The sequence below is a fragment of the Pezoporus occidentalis genome, unplaced genomic scaffold (assembly GCF_034315485.1).
Source record: "Pezoporus occidentalis ecotype Australia unplaced genomic scaffold, CSIRO_AGI_Poc_V1 ctg22, whole genome shotgun sequence".
NCBI classification, from domain to species: domain Eukaryota; kingdom Metazoa; phylum Chordata; class Aves; order Psittaciformes; family Psittacidae; genus Pezoporus; species Pezoporus occidentalis.
Window position 1 is genome coordinate 772,771 of NW_026914072.1, and position 20,303 is coordinate 793,073.

A 20,303-nucleotide genomic window follows, 5' to 3' on the forward strand; every position below is an offset into this window, starting at 1 on the left:
CCCTAAGCTATGTTTCCTAGTTTCACTTTTCATGGCAATTAGAACCTATAAAGGACTGATTTTAGATAGAATATGTACAGGGAAAAATGCCTTTTTTTTTTTTTTTCTTGCAATACTACCATATGCAAGAGGGAAAACAAGTGCTATATTGTTCCTTCAGAAATATGAATGACATAGGCTATGGTGTTTGTGTGTACTCAACCTGGAAAACAGATCATTTGTGCTTTTTTTTTAGCATGAACTTCAATTTTCTTCTATGTTTTTTTGTCTGTTCCCAACTTAAATTATCCTCATAACCAAAAGATACAGCTTCCTTATTTTCATATTTGTGCCTTTCAGTTAATAGTAAAAATTTAATGTGCATTTGTTTCTTTAACAACTGATTTAGACTGGGATCCTTAACCTCTGTATTTTCCTAGTATGTACCATGGATACCATGAATTTCTTGTGTTAGCATTATTTTCAAGGCAATAGATAATTAAAGTTGGTAGGCAACAGGTGTAGTCTCATCAATTGACTAAGATGAGGAAGAACTAGTACAAAACTACATTATATAATGGATAGGAGATTATCTGTCTTCCTACCTGTAATCAGTCAACATGGTACTATTCCTGTTTAACACACAACTGTATTTACAGCTAGTGCATTGCCAGGAGGGTTACTCACAGGAAAGATATCTATTATAAAATGATAGAGTCATAGAATAGTTAGGGTTGGAAAGGACCTTAAGATCATCTAGTTCCAACCCCCCTGCCGTGGGCAGAGACACCTCACGCTAAATCATGTTACCCAAGGCCTCGTCCAACCTGGCCTTGAACACTGCCAGGGATGGAGCATTCACAACTTCCCTGGGCAGTCCATTCCAGTGCCTCACCACCCTCACAGTAAAGAACTTCTTCCTTATATCCAATCTAAACTTCCCCTGTTAAAGTTTTAACCCGTTACCCCTTGTCCTATCACTACAGTCCCTGATGAAGAGTCCCTCCCCAGCATCCCTATAGCTCCCCTTCAGATACTGGAAGGCTGCTATGAGGTCTCCATGCAGCCTTCTCTTCTCCAGGCTGAACAGCCCCAACTTTCTCAGCCTGTCTTCATACGGGAGGTGCTCCAGTCCCCTAATCATCCTCGTGGCCCTCCTCTGGACCTGTTCCAACAGTTCCATGTCCTTTTTATGTTGAGAACACCAGAACTGCACACAATACTCCAAGTGAGGTCTCACGAGAGCAGAGTGGAGGGGCAGGATCAACTCCTTCGACCTGCTGGTCACGCTCCTTTTGATGCAGCCCAGGATACGGTTGGCTTTCTGGGCTGCGAGTGCATACTGAAGCCGGCTCATGTTCATTTTCTCATCAACCAACACCCCCAAGTCCTTCTCCGCAGGGCTGCTCTGAATCTCTTCTCTGCCCAACCTGTAGCTGTGCCTGGGATTGGTCCGACCCAGCTGTAGGACCTTGCACTTGGCATGCTTAAACTTCATGAGGTTGGCATCAGCCCACCTCACAAGCATGTCAAGGTCCCTCTGCATGGCATTCCTTCCCTCCAGCGTATCAACTGAACCACACAGCTTGGTGTCATTGGCAAACTTGCTGAGGGCGCACTCAATCCCACTGTCCATGTCAGCGACAAAGGTGTTGAACAAGATCGGTCCCAACACCGATCCCTGAGGAACACCACTCGTTACTGGTCTAACAAGTAACTTTTTTTTTTTTTTAAAGAGGACTGCACATAAATGTACTTGCAGTTGCTTTGCACTCCAAATTATTAACAGCAGTACAGCATGAAGAGTCAAGGCAAATAAAGGTGCCAAGAGCAGATACACTCCATTTGAATTGACTGGAAGTGAACTTTGGGTGCAGAGTGCTATCCTCTCACTGTTTTTTCTTTATGGTTAGCAAAAGTTGCAAAACAGTAGAAGCCAAGTTACAGAAGACAGATTTTATCTGTAGCAAGTTTCATCCTGCCCAAATTGTGTCATAAATGTTACAGAAACATCATATAGAATATAGACAAAACCCCAACTCACGTGAGCACGTGTTCTACCTTCTGGCAGCTATGTTTTGGATACTTCTGAAGTCCTTTCTCTCCTCTTATCAAAGTTGAATAAACCCCATAAACCTTTGAGTATAATCTTACCTAGTTTCAGTGCAGCCTCTTTAACCTACCTGGAGCACCTGTGTGAAATCAGGAGAGGAAATTTAACTATACTTGCTGGAGATTGTTGTCATTCCTCAATGGAAATAAGAACAAAAAGTCTTTTAAAAGAAGTTGTAATTCACGTTCAGGTCCAGTGACTGCCTGGATTGACAGAAATTCTGAGTAGGATAAAGCATTTGAAGACCTGATACTTGTGTCGCTGATATACTAAACTCATTAGTGACTTCCTCTATTCTGGTAGTGGTCTCTTTCCTTAAATCTTTGAGGGACAGATGTTTTTTCACAAGCTACAAGCCTTTATCAAGATCTAGGATATTTCAGCAGAGAGCGCATCCTAGTTAGTATGGGAAAATTTGATCAATTATTGCTCCTTTATTCAAACTGCTTTTCCATTGATTTCCATGTTTTAGGCAGAAAGAATCTAAAAGAAGTCTTTAGGCTTCTTTTAAAAATGCAGTCATTATGGTACTTAAATTTTCAGATATGAGTTAATATCAAGAATATTGCATGTTTATTATATCAGTGAAATGTAATCTTCCCCCCACCCCCCAATCCCTGTAAATATTACTAAGAAGCATTTGTTGTTTTCTTTGGGGTTTAGCCAGCTTTTATTAAGAAAAAAAAACTTTCAGTATTTATACCCTAGGCCAGCAAGATCTCAGAATCGGTGAACCTGAGGACTCAAAAGAAGCTTTTGCATGTACAATTTTACTGCGAAATATCAAAAAAACCTGCTGTCAGAAGTCTCACTCCTCAGTCTTGCTAGAGCTGATCTTAAAAGTGTTGGCATTAATGTTTCAAACAGTTTGTTCTTTTACAAGGTGCAAGAACTTATGACTTCTACTGTCCCCTCTCTGAATTGCTGTCACTGAACTCATGAAGGAAAATCACTACTAATGCAACTGGGGCTGCCTAGAAAAAAAAAAAGAACTGAGAACACTGTTGGCCTCCTTTTGATGTCAGTTGATGATCTAGCTTCATGATGGCATCTCTTCATGGTGTTACAACCTATTGCAGATAACAACTGTAATTAACTGTAATCTAAAAAATTACGGTCAGACTACTGTAATACTGATTTTTGCTTTCATGGACTGTTTTTTTAAGAGGGAAGAATTCAAAGGGGTTTGCTTAAAGGACAACATCTTGCCTCATACCTTGCTAAGAGGACAATAAACACAAAAAGTGGGATGTGAATTTCCTACTTAGAGTGAGAAAGTACAACACTTGCTTTATCTCAATTTTAAGTCTGCTTGCTTAGACAATGAGTGTAAATTTCCAAATCTGTAGATAAAAGTATATAGGATATGCTTGCTCCAAAATGTTGTTTTTTTTTTTGTTACTCGGTTGCAGAATTTATGCAGGCCTTATAATCACTAATTTTTTTTTAAAGAAATTTTAGACACTGAAAGCAAGGTCTGTAGTTTGGGTGGTAAAAGACAATAAGACTACCTGAAGTGATATACACCATATTGACATCTAATTGAAGAAACAGTGGCATTACTACCTTGCTTATGATACTGTGAGTAGGTAGAAGATATGGTGCATTTAGCTTGATAACCTTTGCTATTAAGCCAGACTAAAAAATGTTTTGGTATATATGTGTATAAATACATATAAATGTGTAATATGATAACAGGTTTCGGTTTGTGGGTAGTTTTTTTGTGTTTTTTTTCTTTTTTTTATTTACTAATTGTTGGTGTATAATTTAGAAAATAGATAGGGAAGAGTAGTCACACTTCATACAAGGGGTGTATACATGCTAACCAGGGCATTTCCTTTTCACATTTTCCGCACTTGAGTAATCATAAGTAACCAGGATTACTGGATCTTGGTTGGGAAGATGAAGCATTTTTACTTCTCATGCAGTGTGAATCATCGAAAAATGTCAAGTGCAGAATAGCCTGTTACTGTCACAGTACACCAAGAAACAGTGTTTTGTACATTGGCAACATAAATTGTTTGCAAGTGCTAGTATTGTAAGTAAATATGTTCATAAACACCAGTTCCTTTCAATTAATTTTACAAATTAGACATGATCTTTTGCTATGTAATTGTCAGCAGATCTTTGAATATTGTTTAAGCTAATAGTGATGTGGAAATAGGAAAGTGGGGTCGACAGTGAAGTGGGGTAGACGGAACTCAATTCACAATTCACTGAGTTCTAACTCAGTATGTTAAATTCCTTGGGACTTTTCAAAAGAGATAAAAAAATAAGGAGTGAAGAGCAGAGCTCAATTACAGGTGTGAATTGCAGACCCATTAATAACTTAAGCTATTATTTCTTATAAGAAAAAAGTGAAAGTTGGAATCTCTACTTACAGTGTGAGGATAGCTGCAAAGATCGCCACAATGCCTCAGATAAATAAACTAATTACTTCCACCTTGGGGGATTTTTATTCAAGTTTTTCTATTTCAGAAACTCTGAAATCACTGTTTATACCACGGAATGTTTATGAAACTTGTGAGAATAAACAAGAGATCAGAACCAACTCTGTGTCCCTACTCCCTCTCCAATGAGATGATTTTTTTTATGTTGAGCATGTGGATTTCCTTAGTGCCAGATTGTTGTGGGGATCTGTGAGAGAGATGAGAAGAGATGGTTGATTGCATGTTTTTGTACAGTCTCAAAATGGCAGATGCATGTAGAAAGGGCTAGGAACAATGCTTTTCATCCCAGACCATCTATTCTTTTTTGGCAGATCTCCATAAACAGCAAGTGTCTGCTAAGGGGTGTGTGCAAGTAAGTATTATTGTCTCTTAGCTTTTTTAACATATAGATGGCAGGAGCATAAATGAGTCAATTATTAGAAACCTATAAATTACTATTACATAAAAGGTACTGTAATGAAACATTAATGAATTTGCATCTCAGTAAATTAACTGTGGAGTTCCTCTAGATTTATGCTGGTGTATCGGGACACTTGACAGAAATTTTATGTGTTTCTCCCAAGCAGATGGAATACTGTTGATAGATCTAATAGAAACAGGTCTTGGGAGGTACTCTTTTAAAGGCTTTGTTAAAGAAGATTTTTAAAAAAGATTGGAAATACCAGAAAGAGGAGTCATGTGTCTTGTTTCAAGTTTAAATAACGCATGAATAGTGCATTACAAGTCCACACTGCTTATAATGCTGGAATACTATCCAGCAGCCTCTTGTTTTCTCAGTTTTAATGCAGATTAATCTATTTAAATTTAGATTGTAAGGGACAAAAATCAATGTCAGTACTGCTCAAAAAAATGAAGTACTTCCAGTGTGTTGGACTTGCAGTATGCTGCCTATCCTTGGCTTGTGACCTTCCTGTTCTACCTCTGAAGTACTGAGAGAAAAATGTTTGTAATATTGAAAGAACTGAGAGAAGAGACCGTATAAATGTTTTAAAAGGCATCAGTGTGATTTTAAAGCTCTCCATAACAAATAAAACACAAGTGTGGATTTTTGCCTCTTCACCAGTATAGTAAGTCATCTGACTTTCCATTAGTATCGTGCTGTGTTTTCCAAGAAGAGAAATGCCATCATGTTCACAGAGTGCAATCAAAAAAAATCTTTCTCCAGCTTCCAAACACTATTGAGGGGGCTGGACAAAGTTAAAGACAGCAGTTCGAAAGCCAGATCTGTTAGCCAAGATGGAATTAGACTTTTTGCTAAAAGAAAAATAACAATGAAAAATACAGACAGAGTGAACAGATTGAGGCTTTCTTTAATTTAGATACTGTAGTTTCTTCCTGTCACGTATTTTCTGAATAGATTCCACTGGACAGATTTGTAAGGTTTTTTGTTTTTTGTTTTTTTTTCCTGCCCTAGCATTTCCCTTTTTTCAATAGCCTTATGTTCCTTTTTGTATGATGCATTAGATACATGAAATAACTCTATTCCATTTTCTAATCTGTATTTGTTAGCTTTCAGGAGTCAGATCTTATTGCTAGGCAACTAAACAAGAAGGCTCCATCTCTGTATTAAGCAGTTTGCTGTATCCATATCTGACCCTATGGTTATCTATACATACATCTGTAAAATTACCTAAGTGCAGCTGTAAACACCAAATATAAACACGCTGCATATATTACGCATATTGAATTTATCTTGAAACTGAGTTTTTAGTAGCCAAAATAGCTTGGAAAAAGACATGGGTTTTTACCTCTCTGTTTTTAGATATATTTCCTTCATATGCAGCTAGCTGTAAGGGCACTCTTAGTGCTGAAAATTATTTTGTATTTAGGCTATTAAAAGAAGAGCTATTTATATATTAACCACTACCATCTCTATCTTCTTACATCAGGATACCTCCATATTTTTATTAATGTCTCTGTAAGATTTTGATTACTGTAATTCTCTTTTTGCAGGTTTTCGAAAGCAACTATGAGACTGAGGAGTTAGTTAGAAAACCCAACAGCAGGGCTTCAGAAGATTGTACAGGCAGCAGCCTCTCTGAAGTTTTAAGAAAGCCTGTACATTTAATATTTTAATGAGTTTATATCTGTTATCTTGGTGCTTGATTGTATTTCCAGTGCCATCCAGCTTATTTTGTTGATCTTCTGATAAGATGTTCTCAATAACATTATAGCCTTATTACTAAGGACTTAGTCTTCTTTTCATCAACATCATTTTTGTAGCTAGAGAATCACTGTTCTGCCATGGAGAAAAAGGCTTCTGATGTCACAGATTGGCATGACCTTTTTAAAAAAAACTTTTATATTGATTTTTAACTACTTCATGTCATGTTTTCAACATGTATATTCATATGTGTGATGTCCGAGTCTCACTTTTAAAATTGTATAATTAAAGTCAGAAAGGATGTGTGGAGGTGATCTCATTCACAGTCCTGTACAAGGCATGCTTAATCTCAGAGATGCAGGGCCTTCTCCTGTTCGATTTTTGAAAATCTCCACAGATGAAGTCTGCGCAGCCCCTCCAGGACTTTTTTCCTTGTGCCTTTTGTTCTTTCCCTTTGCACCTCTGGAGATTCTGCTTTTGTCTTCTCTAACTGCTCCCCAGGTGGCAGTAAACTGCATTTGGGTTCCTTGCAGGTTCTTTTTGTGTGTCTTTTTTTTTTTGTTGTTTTTTTTTGTTGTTTGTTTGTTTTGTTTTGTTTTTTTTTTTTTACTTGCTAAATAAACCCATTTCTCTTAGTCTTGTCTCATGTAATGTGCTGCAGTCCCCTCGACATTGGAGGAGGCTGCCTCTGCACTCTTTCCAATTTGTCTTCCTTTCTTCTGAGTGCCAAAACTGGACACAATATTCCAGTAAGAGTATTCTAGATGTGGCCTCACAAGTGCTGATTAAAGGGAAGTAATGGCTTCCCCCAGTATGCTAAGTTATGCTTGTGCTAAAGAGGTTGGGTATGTGATTTGCCATCATCACTGTGGAAGAGCATTGCTGACTCACATTCAAAACGCTCCCCTGTTCTGTACTGTCGTTTAGAAGCTCCAGTCTCTGCCAGGGCCTCAGTGTGCTTGGATCCACACGAACACTGTGATGAAACCAAGGTGATGGAGAGGTGAATCTTAACAGGCGCTGCTTAGGCATGCTACTGTCACCACCCCTTAGTTGAGCACCTGATTTAGCTGGCTGAATTACATGGCCAGTTTTCTAAGAAAAAGCGTTGGAGAGAACAGGAGCCTTCCAATACCCTGTTCTGTGTTTTGAATTACACTTTAAACCAACTTCTGATCTTCAGGTATCTGCAGAAGAAGCTCTTTTTTATTCTGACTGGCTCATCTAGGCACACTTAGAGTTGGTTAGTATAAATAAAGGAACTGAACTGATCCATTTTCAGTGCTAATTTTGGTTCAGCTGTGATTAAAGTTGTTCCCCTGTCCTTCCTGTTCCGATCAGAAATAGATGGGTAACTGACTCATGTTAGAAAATATAGCATTTATAAATAGAAATGATCGCATGCTGTGGGTGATCCCATGGAATGGGGCTTCAGGTGGAGGTAGGGTTTAAACCTTTTTTTCTGCTTTGCTGTCATAGCACCACTATTATTTGCATTTTCCACACAGCACCACTGCTTTTCTCACCTCTTCAATCTCACTCGCTGTGTTTAGGAACTGAGGCAATCTGGCAAGTACCGTTGAGGAGAGGTGGGAAAACTGTAGGTCTGCACTATACTTAGTACTTAGTAGTGTTGTCAGCTGTGCTAAGGATGTGGGAGATTAGAAGGGAGATGCTGAAGCCCTCTCAGTTTTCCTCTACTGGCAGTCTGCGCAGACTCAGGTGTTTGTACTGGAGAGACATTGTTACTGTTCCTGAGTGGAGGAAAACACAGGCTGGTGGGGCCAAGTGTTCTGGTGGCAGTGACAGCACAGTTTCTCAGGCTAGTCCATGTGACAGTTTGTGGTCATCAGTTGCAAGAGTGCATAAAGAAGGCAAAGGGCACAGAACACGTGGAGAGTAAGTTTCTCTTTCAATTTCTTCAGGGAAGAGAGTGCTTCTGAAGAGGAAATTTCACTATTACATAGGACTGCAGCAATTAGCCTTTTGTTGAGCTGCAAAACATAATATTGGTTGTGGTAATGTACATCTCTGATGTAAACTAAACAAACGCAGGTGTATTCTATATAAGACATCAAATATCTTTCAGATTAAAGAGAGGTTTGCATCCTCCATTTAGGAATCCACTAGCTGCCCAATATCCACAAAATGAGGTTATTATATTTCATATTGTTCAGTTATAAATTTAAATCTCATGTGCCTACATCCAACCAGGCTGCATCTACTATAAATATTATTATTGATACAATATTATACACTGGCTATTTTATCTTACTGATTCTAGCTAGTCTTTTTTTTTTTCTCCCTTGTAATATCAGATTTCTGTTGCAGAGTAGTTATTTCTAAGATGTTACAGTTGAATGCATGAAAACAATACACTACTAAATAGTTACATATAACACCTCCGATGTTAATAATATATTTTATACATAACCCCCCCTATATTTTTGTGAGTATAGCTTGGTTTCACTAAAAAAAAGCCTGTTGGTTTTGTTTTCTTAACAATTTTCTTAACTACATCACCTTATCTATAGATCATAAAAACTTATATCTACATTTTCTGTGAACTAAGATTTTGTGAAAATATAATAGGAACAGGATTCCTAGAGAGGTGGTTGATGCCCCCCGCCTGTCAGTGTTAAGGACAATGCCCTTAATATCATGCTTTAACATTTGATCAGCCCTGAACTGGTCAGGCAGTTGGACTAGATAATCATTGTAAGTCCCTTCCAATCGAAATGTGCTGTTCTGTTCTTTTCATACATTTATTTTACAGCTTGAGAGAAAAATGTATGTTACTTTCAAAAAACACTTCAATCTTCTAATAGAGCTTGTTCATCCACCCTCCTCAGCCTTTCCATGATGGTGCTTCAGAAATAGCAAAACTCACCTCAGTCATGACTTCACACCCAGACTAAATAAGTGCATCTTATTAATCTGTCAGATTTCTTAGTTCTCTCTCAGTGACATAGCTGTGATTTCCAAACTTCCCTTTTTTTTTTTTTTTTTTTAATACGGTACTTCAATGGAGACATGAATCTGTTTCTGTTTGACGCAAAATATTCTGAAATAAATACCTGGATTTTTAAACTTCAGTTAGAATGTAGTGGAGTCACAGGATAAGTGTCATAGCAGATTCTAAACATGATAAAAAGAATTGTGTAAACTACACATCTTCGTACATGCCAGTAACATGCATATACGTATAATGTGTCAGGCTGTGATTGCTAGAACTTGGATTTTTCATCTCATACTTCCTGGCATATGTGAATCTAACTTGCATCCATTACTCCCATGCAAACAAAAAGTTCTATTTTTAAAATCATTTCCTCAAAGGAAATTTTATGAAGAGGAAAGCTGAGATGGAAGAAGGAAATACATCCTGACGCACAGAATTTGGCTCCAGCATCCCCACCACCTGAGGTAATATTGTCCATGTCTGTATTAACAAGTAGGGTTGTGCAGTAAGAGCCAATCGATAGTTGGTGCCAAAAACCTTATATCCACATTATATGTGAATGGGGAAAAGGTGGGAATCTGCTCTGAACTAGCTACAATTTGTTCCTGTCAACTGAAAGACCATTAGTAGTTGGAGCACATTATATGGTCTGTGGAGGACACCTTTCAGCTTTGTTTCATTTGGGGGACATCTAGCTGTACACTGACCTGTGCTGCATAAAACAAAGTAAGGTAAGAGGGACTGAATAGGAGATTCACTTCAAAAGCGCGCTCGTGATCTGAACTTAAAGACTCATGTAGGTGCATCCATTGATTGGATGGTTTGAAAAGCTAACATATTCAACCAGGCTGCAGGGAATTAGCACCTTCTCCCCTTTGAAAATAAATTGTTTCTGTATTCACTGATTCTTAAAAAAATTATGCCAGTACAAATTCTCTGTGTGAGGGTGGGGAAACATGATAGAATATAAGGGTGTTCACAATGTAAGCTACTTGTTAGGTTAATAACAAAGGACTAAGCTGGTAAGTGAAGACATTCTGTTTCAAAACTAAAATGGAGGGTTCATGAACAGAAATGTGCCTTCTGTGTAAGTGATATCACTGAAAGCCTTCACTATTTATCTTTTTTTTTTTTTTTATAAAACAACAAGAGAACTTTCCCTGGTTTTGAAATTTTTAATTTCCATAATATGAAAACAGATAAATTTAAGGTCTTGCATGAAGTCCAGTACACCACTTAATTCTATAACATTAATCACAGACAATACAGGGACACTGTTGCTAACTTTATTCTTCTGAGTCCTTACTGTAAAATGCTACAGCAGTGAATGCAAAGAAATATCATAGTTCTGAAATAATGATGGAACTGAAGAAGGTCATGTGATGCAAACACTTGTGAAATTAGTAGAATTATGTATTTTTTGCCAAGGCTTATCTTCTGAGACTGTGGTTGTTTACAGGAGCTCTAGTACAGAAGCCATGAAGAAAGATGATATGAGGAGGCTGATTCTGCAATCTTATTCGGATGAATCAGGACTGATCAGTGAATGCATTCATTTTCATGAGGTAGCCTAATAATGGAATACTAAAGCATGAACCCTACATTTTAGTGTTCAAACTCTATTTAAATAACTGAATTCACAATGCTTTATTGCACTTACATTTGGTATGGTTCTCAGTGGACACTGGTAACATAATATGTACTACATAGGTAAAACCAAAAAGAGAGGCCATCTTACTTTTTATGCAGACTTTGCTAAAAAGAGGTAGTTGATCAAGTGGATGGAGATAATGAACCATATTGAAGTTTGTTACCAAAGCTTTTACAAACCTTTTCACGATAGCTGAAGCATTTATGTAGCTTTAAACATGAGTATTACTGGCTTTATGTAAAGGAAATCAATCCGTAATTTAAAAGTTGTACACACTTTCTTTAAACTCAAACTTAGAATCATAGAATCATTAGGGTTGGAAAGGACCTTAAGATCATCTAGTTCCAACCCCCCTGCCATGGGCAGGGACACCTTACGCTAAATCATATCACCCAAGGCCTCGTCCAACCTGGCCTTGAAACTTCCCCATTTTCTGAACCACATATATTGGTTCCATGTGTGGTACTTCCTTCCACAGTATGTCAGCATGCCTGCTTGTCAGTGGGAGTTTTGCCAGAGTTTTGCAGTCTAAAGCATCAAGCCATTATTGCATATTATTGAAAGGCTGGCAGCAGAGCTAGCATGGGGTTAGTAGCCATAACATATTGAGGGAGTTGGCTAAGAGAAGCCGTATCTTCTTCAGAACTCAGCAGAAATCTAGGAGCTGGAAAGTCCCTTCATCATACTGCTGATTTTAAGATCATTTGGTCTGGTGAACAGCGTTTCATTTGTTTGAATTGGAGGAGTTTTAAAATTCTGCTAGGTTTCTGCCAGCATCCTCAGCCTCTCATTTGGCAAAGAAGAGCATAGTCTAGTGCAACACATTTGAAAAGTCTGTGACCTCTTGAATATTTGAGCTTTAATATCTTACCGTGAACATCTACTTTTTAACCATATTTAGGGCCTGAGTAATTCTAACCATTGCTTTATTATTAAGTACTGCTTGGTCCCTCAGGGTAATTTTTTGGAAAAAAAAACACCTTAGGCCATGACATCTGTAAGAATTAATTCTCTGCAGGTCTTTGTATTTTTTTTTTCAACTCCCAGTCTGGTTTTCTGGATCTTTCTGCATGTTCATATATATTCAGCAGCTAAGCAACTATAGTTAAAAAAATTAAAAATGGTCACAGTAAAATACCAAAATGACATTTCCCTCCCCCAGCCTTTTGTAGGATAACTGTAACAGAAAGGGCCAGGAATTTTACTGCCAGCTGACCTGAGACCTAGGAGAACAAATAACTTCACAACATTTTTGCCCCTGTAATCTTTGTTCATTATTATAGGAAAGAGTTTGTTATGTCTTCATGCCCAGAAGGTTTTTAAGTTCTCTGTACCTCTAAGGCCACAATATGTGATGGAAGTAAAGGAAATTGCAGTAATAATTTACATCTGCTAATACAAACACAGCTGTACCTCCTCTTACTAGTTAGATAAAAATTCTGTCTGCAAAGTTCAAATCTGGAACTAAATACCAAAGATGACCAATTTAACAAAAATGTTACATTTGTTGTTTAGTTTAGGTCCAGTGTTTAGTTTGTTTCCTGCCATAGTTTTCTGTGCTTGTGTTGGCAATCTCCACTCGCATAAAAGCATCTTAAACAGATAATTTTTTTGCCTCTACAGCTTAATAGAATAAACTCAAATGCAATTTTATTTTCTCAAATACAGTTATGTCTTCATGGGGTGCCTGAAGTATTATATTGATGCATAAAAGTACTGAATATGGGGGTGATTGTTTTTGCTTCCTCCTAGTCAACCTGGCTAGGATGGCAAAAACTCTGAATTGTACATCAGGCCTTATTGAGGATGTTAGCAAAGATTGGGTTAATTTATTACGGTACATAAAGCAAATGTAATTTTGACTCAATCTGCTTATATATAGCTCCTCTAAGGTATTAGATTTTTCTCAATTACTCAGATTACCCATATGTTTCTTAGGTTATAAACACATTGTTTTTTATATAAAAAAGAAGGAAGATTGATTCTGACATTTTCCTAGTTGTGTGCAGTGACGCTTTTGAAATTGTAGCAGCCTACTGCCAGCTATGGATTTTGACTCAGGCATGAGATTTTCAAAAGGCGTGCTTACTTTAGAGAGTAGTTTATCATGTTTCCATCTGTTGGATAAATATTTTTGACAAAGTGTAAAACCCCAAATATATGTCATCCCAGATGCTCAAGAAATTTTTCATCTGACTGCTGACAGGCAACAAGATGAAATCAAAAATCCTTTCAAAATACCTGCCAAGCAAGTCTGTACAATCGTGATTTAGGCAACTAGAAACTCCTTTCAGATTACATTTGGAACTGTATCAGAGGGTAGCCACCTGAGATTTTGGACTTCAACAATCCAGAGAATAAAACCAGCAATCCATGCAACAGTGTGAACAAATCTTGCTGATCTTACTGATAGCATATGATTACCCAGCAGGTGGGAGATGTAAATCAGTAGCCTGGAGAGAATAAAGAGATACAAGAATGGCAGGGGGTTGTATGCTGAAGTGCATGCACTCTGCAGCTGAGTTCCAGGAAATCTGACCTTAGGTTATTTTAGATGCTGGCTGACAGAAGCCTTTTCCTTGCTGCCTGAACACTGTGACTGAAGAAATTTGCATTCCTACTTTTTGCATTTCACCCAGCTAACTTTACCAGTCAGGATTGAAGTGAGCAGGCAAGATGAATCCCATTGTGTAAGCTCCCTTGCTGGCATGCTGAGATTCCTCAGCCTCTTACAGGAAGTATGTGGTAGATAGACCTCAGGAGGTGTTCCTTGAGGGTTCTAAAACCGGTATGTGCATTTGTAAATACACCTCTTTTCCCTTCCCCATTCACTAGGAAGATAATGCTCTGATGGTACATTCTCTGTAATCCCTCTGTGACTTGAATAGATCTGGAGGGACCTGTTGCTCAAGTACATGCCTCCTTTGCAATACCAATGTGATTTCATTTATACTATTTTTTTTCCTATTTTTATATTGTGTCTACTGATGTATTTGTCTAGGGAGAAGCAAAAGCAGATAAAGTAGAAGAGATGAAGTATGTCAGAAGAGCACCTTTATACTGTTGACTACTAAATGGCAGGTTTGATGAGAGCAGGTAAACATAATATTTTTTTTTTTGTTTTGAGTCACAAGTTTTCTTTATGTAGCCACTGGGAGATATCGTGAGTTTATGACCTATTTCGTATGGTGTGATTTTAGTCATACACTTTTCCTTTTTGCCCTGTCAGGGTAATCTGAACAGCAGGTTTCTTTTGTATTAAAGTCTGTTTCGGACCAAAGCAGTGAAGAACTATGATCTTGGTGCAAATTGCTGCTGTTAGTTTCCCAATACTTCCCAAGTTTCTGCCTGTAGAATAGGAATATGAGACTGGAAGTGTCTCTTTGGATCAATTAATCCACCTCCCTGCTGCAGCAGGCATCACATTTTATAAATCCCTCTAAAATCAACCAAACTCAGTCTTGAAACTACCTCTTCACCCACCTCACCTGTACTGAAATATCCTGCTCTTAAAAATGCTGTTCATGAACGTCAAAGGCCTCAGCTCTGTTCACTGCTAGATCTTCATAATAAGCTTCCCCGTCTCTAACAGCACCACTGCTAAGTCAGCTTTTCTAATTCAGTGAAAAGAAATGAAAACTTCAAGAACAATTCCAAGATTCTATGAATGGAAATCGCATAACCTGAGCCTATGTCTTCTGGCCAGAAATGGGAAACAGAAAAATCTCCTTAGAATTTCTGATTTCCAGCTTTTTTTTCTGATTCACAACTTCCTTTGTCTTCAGTGATTATCTACAATGAGATTCTAAACATGTAGAGGTTTGTCCATCCTTAGCCATGCTATTAAATTGTTCTCTGTTCTTCCAGTTCTGTCTGATTTTGTGGACTGGTACCATAACAATCTGAATAGATTCCATAATTTATGACTATTTTAACTAAAGTGGATTGCTTTATTTTTAATTTAAAAAATAAGGTTTAAGTAGATTGCATCTTCATCTGATATTCTAAGGATTTATTATCAGACTCTGACAAAAGAAATAATATGGATTTTTTTTTTTTTTTTTTTTTAGAGAAATGCAAGATAAACCACATAGCTTCAGAAATACCTGTCTAGCACTGTAGATTTTGAATTCATGGAGTTGGTTCAGGGGAGATTTTACTGATGAGGTGGGATGGGAGTCTTTCATATATTTGTTGCAGTTGCTTCAGGTGCTTTCAGGTGCTTTCAGGTCACAGATGCACAAATTACTGCTTTTGGCAGGGCTCTGCAAAGACAGTTTGAGCTAAGTGCATATAAAGGTGAAATTTTATCCTGTAAGTGGAACTGTGTACTTCTAAAATTTTAAAATGGCTGCTTAGGGCTTAGTAAACCTCCTCTGAGTCCAAATGTTCATCCAACATTTGTAACAGAATTTTAGGTCATTTTAATAATCCTGTCTTTTACCTATTGTCACAGAGTCTGTCAACAGTTTTTAATATTTTTGGTTGCAAGGGGTAACAACTGTAGACAATTTTTGAGTGTGGGAATTACAGGATCTGTTCGTACGTTATTCTGCCACATGATGTCCTCCTAACCTAGGTTGGAATCATTGAATGTACGCAGTCCAATTTAGACTGGAAAATTCTGTAACATTCACACGTATGTTTATATAAAAGGTAGCAATCTGCTTGCAGACTAATCAGAAGGATCCATGATTTTTTTTTTCCGTTGCTGCATATGAATTTTGAATTTCTTCTGATTCTGAATAGTACAAATGCAGCCTTATAATTACCTTCATTAGAATCCAAAGCTCAAGAAACATAAGGGTTTTAATTTTGTTCTAACCTGATGAACAAAATCCATTATACAAATACTTCATTCTTCTTGTGTATTTCTAGCACTAAGGCCTGATTTGAATGTTGCACACAATATGTGAGTTGTAATTAATCTTGTAAATAAATGACTTTGACTAAAATTTCTAGAATTTGTAGTTGAGGTATGGCACAAATACAGACTTTAGATTTAGATACAGCATACTATTTGTCCTTTAATTTGTGCCATGGTTATTTCTGGCTCCAATTTTTTATCAAAACAAGTATACTTTATAATGCTAATGTAGCATATTTTTGTGTACTTACGACTTTGTGACTGCTAGCTTTCTCTCAGTACTTAAAAATAAAAAGATAATCACACCTCCTCCCATCCCAAGTAAAGGAAAATATTTAAACTAAAGAATCCTTCAGAAGAAGCCTTAAGAATTTTGATGATAGTGCTGTACACCTGCATCCACTGGAGGTCAGTAATGTCCCGCAATGTGCCGCTTAGCACTGACTCCTCCCAGCTGTGTCACAGTGATTAAATCTAGTGCTTTTTAATCAAAAAAAGGAGTTTAAGCCCCACCCTGGTTTGTCTGCGGCAGAGTTGTTTCCGTTCCATACTTTATCCATATATGTCTATGTATGTTAATATATGTGCTTAGATTTGTATTTCTCACCATATAGACACCAACAGAGATACAAGTAAAACTTCACCTCTTCCTGTTCATCTGATCTTTTACTACAGTAGGGATTTACATTGGGCATAAACTATTTATATGTTTTACATGGTGGCTGGATAGTAACAAAAGGAAATTTTTCCAATACAGGTATCTAAATTTTTTAAAATTTCCTTGCAAACTGACTCTTTGTCCACTAAATAAGATGCTGAGACTTATGTCTTAGGAAGTTCTTCCCCATGAGGGTAGTGAGGCACCGGCACACAGGTTACCCAGAGAAGCTGTGGCTACTCCATCCCTGGCAGTGTTCAGGGCTGGGTTGGACAGGGCTTGGAACAATCTGCTCTAGTGGAAGGTGTCCCTGCCTGTGGCAGGGGGCTGGGACTAGTTGAGCCCTAAGGTCCCTTCCAACCCACACCAATCTGTGATTCTATGATTCTATGTCACACTAAAGGGCTTTCTTCTGAAACGGAACTTAAGTTTAGCCTAAACTTCAGTTCAGGAGTTTTAAATGAACTCATTCTTCAATTAAGAAAGGAGGAAAATTGTTACATAGGATAATATTAGGGAAATGAAAGGAAGTGTTTTCCGTGGAATACCCAGTAATTGGTCCATCCCTCTCCTCTGAATGCACCTAGTACTATTTAAAGTAATTATACTAATCATCACAGTGTTTAGGCACAGATTACATTCAAGGAGAAAAATGAAAATGCTGTTCTAGCATTCCAATGAAATCTGCTTTGACAAGTTAATCCAGTATTTTTTTTTAATTAGACAATGGTAATAAAATATTTAATTACACTTAAACTTTTTTATTTCTGTCATTCAACCAGGCAAAAATATTCAGAATTCAATAGATGTCAAGCAATGAAAATGCCTCAAGCACTTTCAATATCACCATGTTTTATAGATGAATGAAAGAAACAGAGCTTCAGTGTGCACAGGTATAATATTTAATTATTTAATTCCCTTTCTACTGAGGCTGAGCAAAAGGGAAATACCTCCCTTGTCCCCCACCGCAGCCCTGTTTGTTTCTGAGGAATGTTAATCAGCTTCCTAGTGCTAGCAGGCTACAATCACCAATCATCAATAAAACTACTAATTAGGTTTAGATAATGATATTGGTAATGAGCCTCTAGTTCCTCTGAGGCAGTACACTGAGCTTGCCTCAGATTTATTCAGTTATTTATCAAGAATCTTATTGTGACAAGCAATGTGAACAGTTTGAGCATGTTTAATGCCAAATATTTTCCTCAGTTTAATAGCATCAACAGATTTTATTTATTTATTTATGAATTTTGTTGGTTTTAAATTAACTTTCCATCAAACAATGGTAGTATTTATCTGCTTGTTAGTCCAATTGTTTGATTACTGTCTTGGACATCTTTACTAGTCAGGCAGTTATCTAATCACCTGAGGTAAGAACACTTAATTGGGGGAGATTTTTAAATAAACTTTCTGTTGTCTTTCCCCTTTAGGAGGTCTGCGTCTGGTTTAATGTTAATGATCTTACACTGCTATTTTTATAGGGCATAAAAACCTTTATTTTGCCATTCTGCAGGTATTCTACAAGTGAGGTTAAAATTGCTGGAGTTGCTACCTGTGAGGGGTACAGGGCATAGTTTTGTCTCCCCTCCACGTAGCACCGTTGCTGCAATTGTCAAATATGGGGTTATTTTAGATGTTCCGGAAAGTTAACCTCAAAACTCTCTTCGTCATTATGGCTGAGAAAGAATACCATTATCCAGTAGATGATAACAAATATTATGGAACAATTTCAAGCTTGGAGCTGTGTGGGGAATGCTGCACAAGAAGCTGCGCCAGCAGACCTGAACAAGAGCACGAACATCCTGACCCTCATCAGCTGCAAACCATGGCAGTCAAGAGGAGTCAAAGTTAGAGCACTGAGATAATCTCTGAGAACTGTAGATGTTGAAACAAAGAAGTCACTGAAGACAAAGATATAATGTACCTCAGACTTTCCCAGGAGCTAATGAAAGTCTCCAGTGTGGACTAAGGGGACAAAAGAAGTGTGTTCAAGGAAAATTGAAAGTAATGATATGGCAGAAAGTGTTAACAGAGAAATGTGCTTATACATCTGAGAACAAATAAGTTGTTCAAGCAAAGGCACGTGAACAATAATGTGATCAGTTGAGAAAAGCGTATGATGTTGCAAAAAGTACTAAAAAGAAACTAACATATTAACATTTACTAACCGCTAGGCAGGGGTCTATACAAAGTCTATAATCTTGCTCAATAAATGATTTCTGTTGCATCACAACTGGAGTCCGTGCTTCAGTTGCCACAGAGCTGCAGTAGGGAAGCAGAAATGAGATATTTTTAGCACTTGAGGATGTCAGTTTGGTGCCATCTTTGTCCCTGGTAAGGATGGTGTTTAAGGGCTAGACATGGAAAAATGCCTGTTTCTTTGTAGCATTTTGTGTTGAAAATGAGACTACACAAGGTAGAAATTTAACTTGCATGTTTCCTGACTGACCTGCCTCTGGTCCTGCTAAATGTTGTAGGATTTATTTGGCTTTTAATCTCTTCAAACACCAAACCCCTGTCAGAAGACTAACAGTGGAAGACTATAGTATACTGTAACATTCTGGATTTTGAGCCTTTTTTTTTGTTGGTTTGGTTTGGTTTTCTGTGGCTGTTTTCTGTTTGTACGTGTTCACTGTCTTAGAGTAAAAGCCTGCATCTTAATCCTTTTCCCAAAAGACTAGGCATTTAAAGATGTAATTTTTGTCAAATTTGCATGTTTAAATTGTAATTCTGAAAATGCTTTCCAGTGTTTCCTGGTGGCATTTGGAGTCTGGTTTTGTTTGTATAATTGGAAGTTCCCTGGTACAATTAAAACTTCTTCAGTTTTGACCACTTGAGAGCTACAAAATGGAATTGTTATTCTTTTGTGTAAGTATGTGGTGAGTAGGCTTTAAAGGCCTATGTAAGTTATTTTTGTATTCCCATTAATAGAGCATCTGTGTAAGAGGAGTATCTTGAGTGTTTGTTCTGGCTTCCAGTAAAGTTTTTATGACTAAGAACAAATGTAAGAATTGTTAATGAGACACTGAATTGCATTCTCACGTGATCCTTCTGCCTGGCCTGAGAAGTCTTGAATTACTTTCCTTACAGTAGTGCAGCTTCAGCTGAATGTTGTAGAATAGTTTCCAGCTTGCTTGTTAATGCATTCTCTGGGAAAATGGAGGATGTGAGTATGAGCTCCCTCATTCTCAGGAGAAAATCAGAGGTGAGCTTTTTGTTTCATAGGTGATAGTGAGGCTCTTCCATGAACACTAGAAACTTTCATTAAGTTGTGTTCTGCAGGAGTAGAACAGATGCCAATCAGCTCTGAAAGAAATGTGCATTTCTTGGGGGAGTGAGATGTAGGCTGTGGATCTCTAGAGAATTAAATACTTTCCATGAAACCTGAAGAAGATATTTAGAGACATACTGTTGTCTATAAAAAAAGCTTTGTCTATACTAGCTTTTAGCAATGCTACTCTTTTCCTGGCGACTTAAGTCTGTTTTATCCCTTCCTGAGCCCTGTGTAGGGCATGTGGCAACTTC

The 20,303-nt window shown here is 37.6% G+C and overlaps 2 long non-coding RNA genes across 2 annotated transcripts; both read left to right on the forward strand.

The window, feature by feature from the left end:
* Positions 1 to 1,678: 1,678 nt before the first annotated feature.
* On the forward strand, positions 1,679 to 7,067 carry LOC134164438 (uncharacterized). The gene is made up of 3 exons (XR_009965143.1): positions 1,679 to 2,936; positions 4,854 to 4,894; positions 6,496 to 7,067. It is a non-coding gene; the product is annotated as an uncharacterized LOC134164438 (long non-coding RNA).
* A 3,756-nt stretch (positions 7,068 to 10,823) lies between these two features.
* Positions 10,824 to 19,111, forward strand: LOC134164435 (uncharacterized). The gene is made up of 4 exons (XR_009965138.1): positions 10,824 to 11,170; positions 14,258 to 14,352; positions 17,564 to 17,674; positions 18,292 to 19,111. It is a non-coding gene; the product is annotated as an uncharacterized LOC134164435 (long non-coding RNA).
* The last annotated feature ends 1,192 nt before the right edge of the window (positions 19,112 to 20,303 follow it).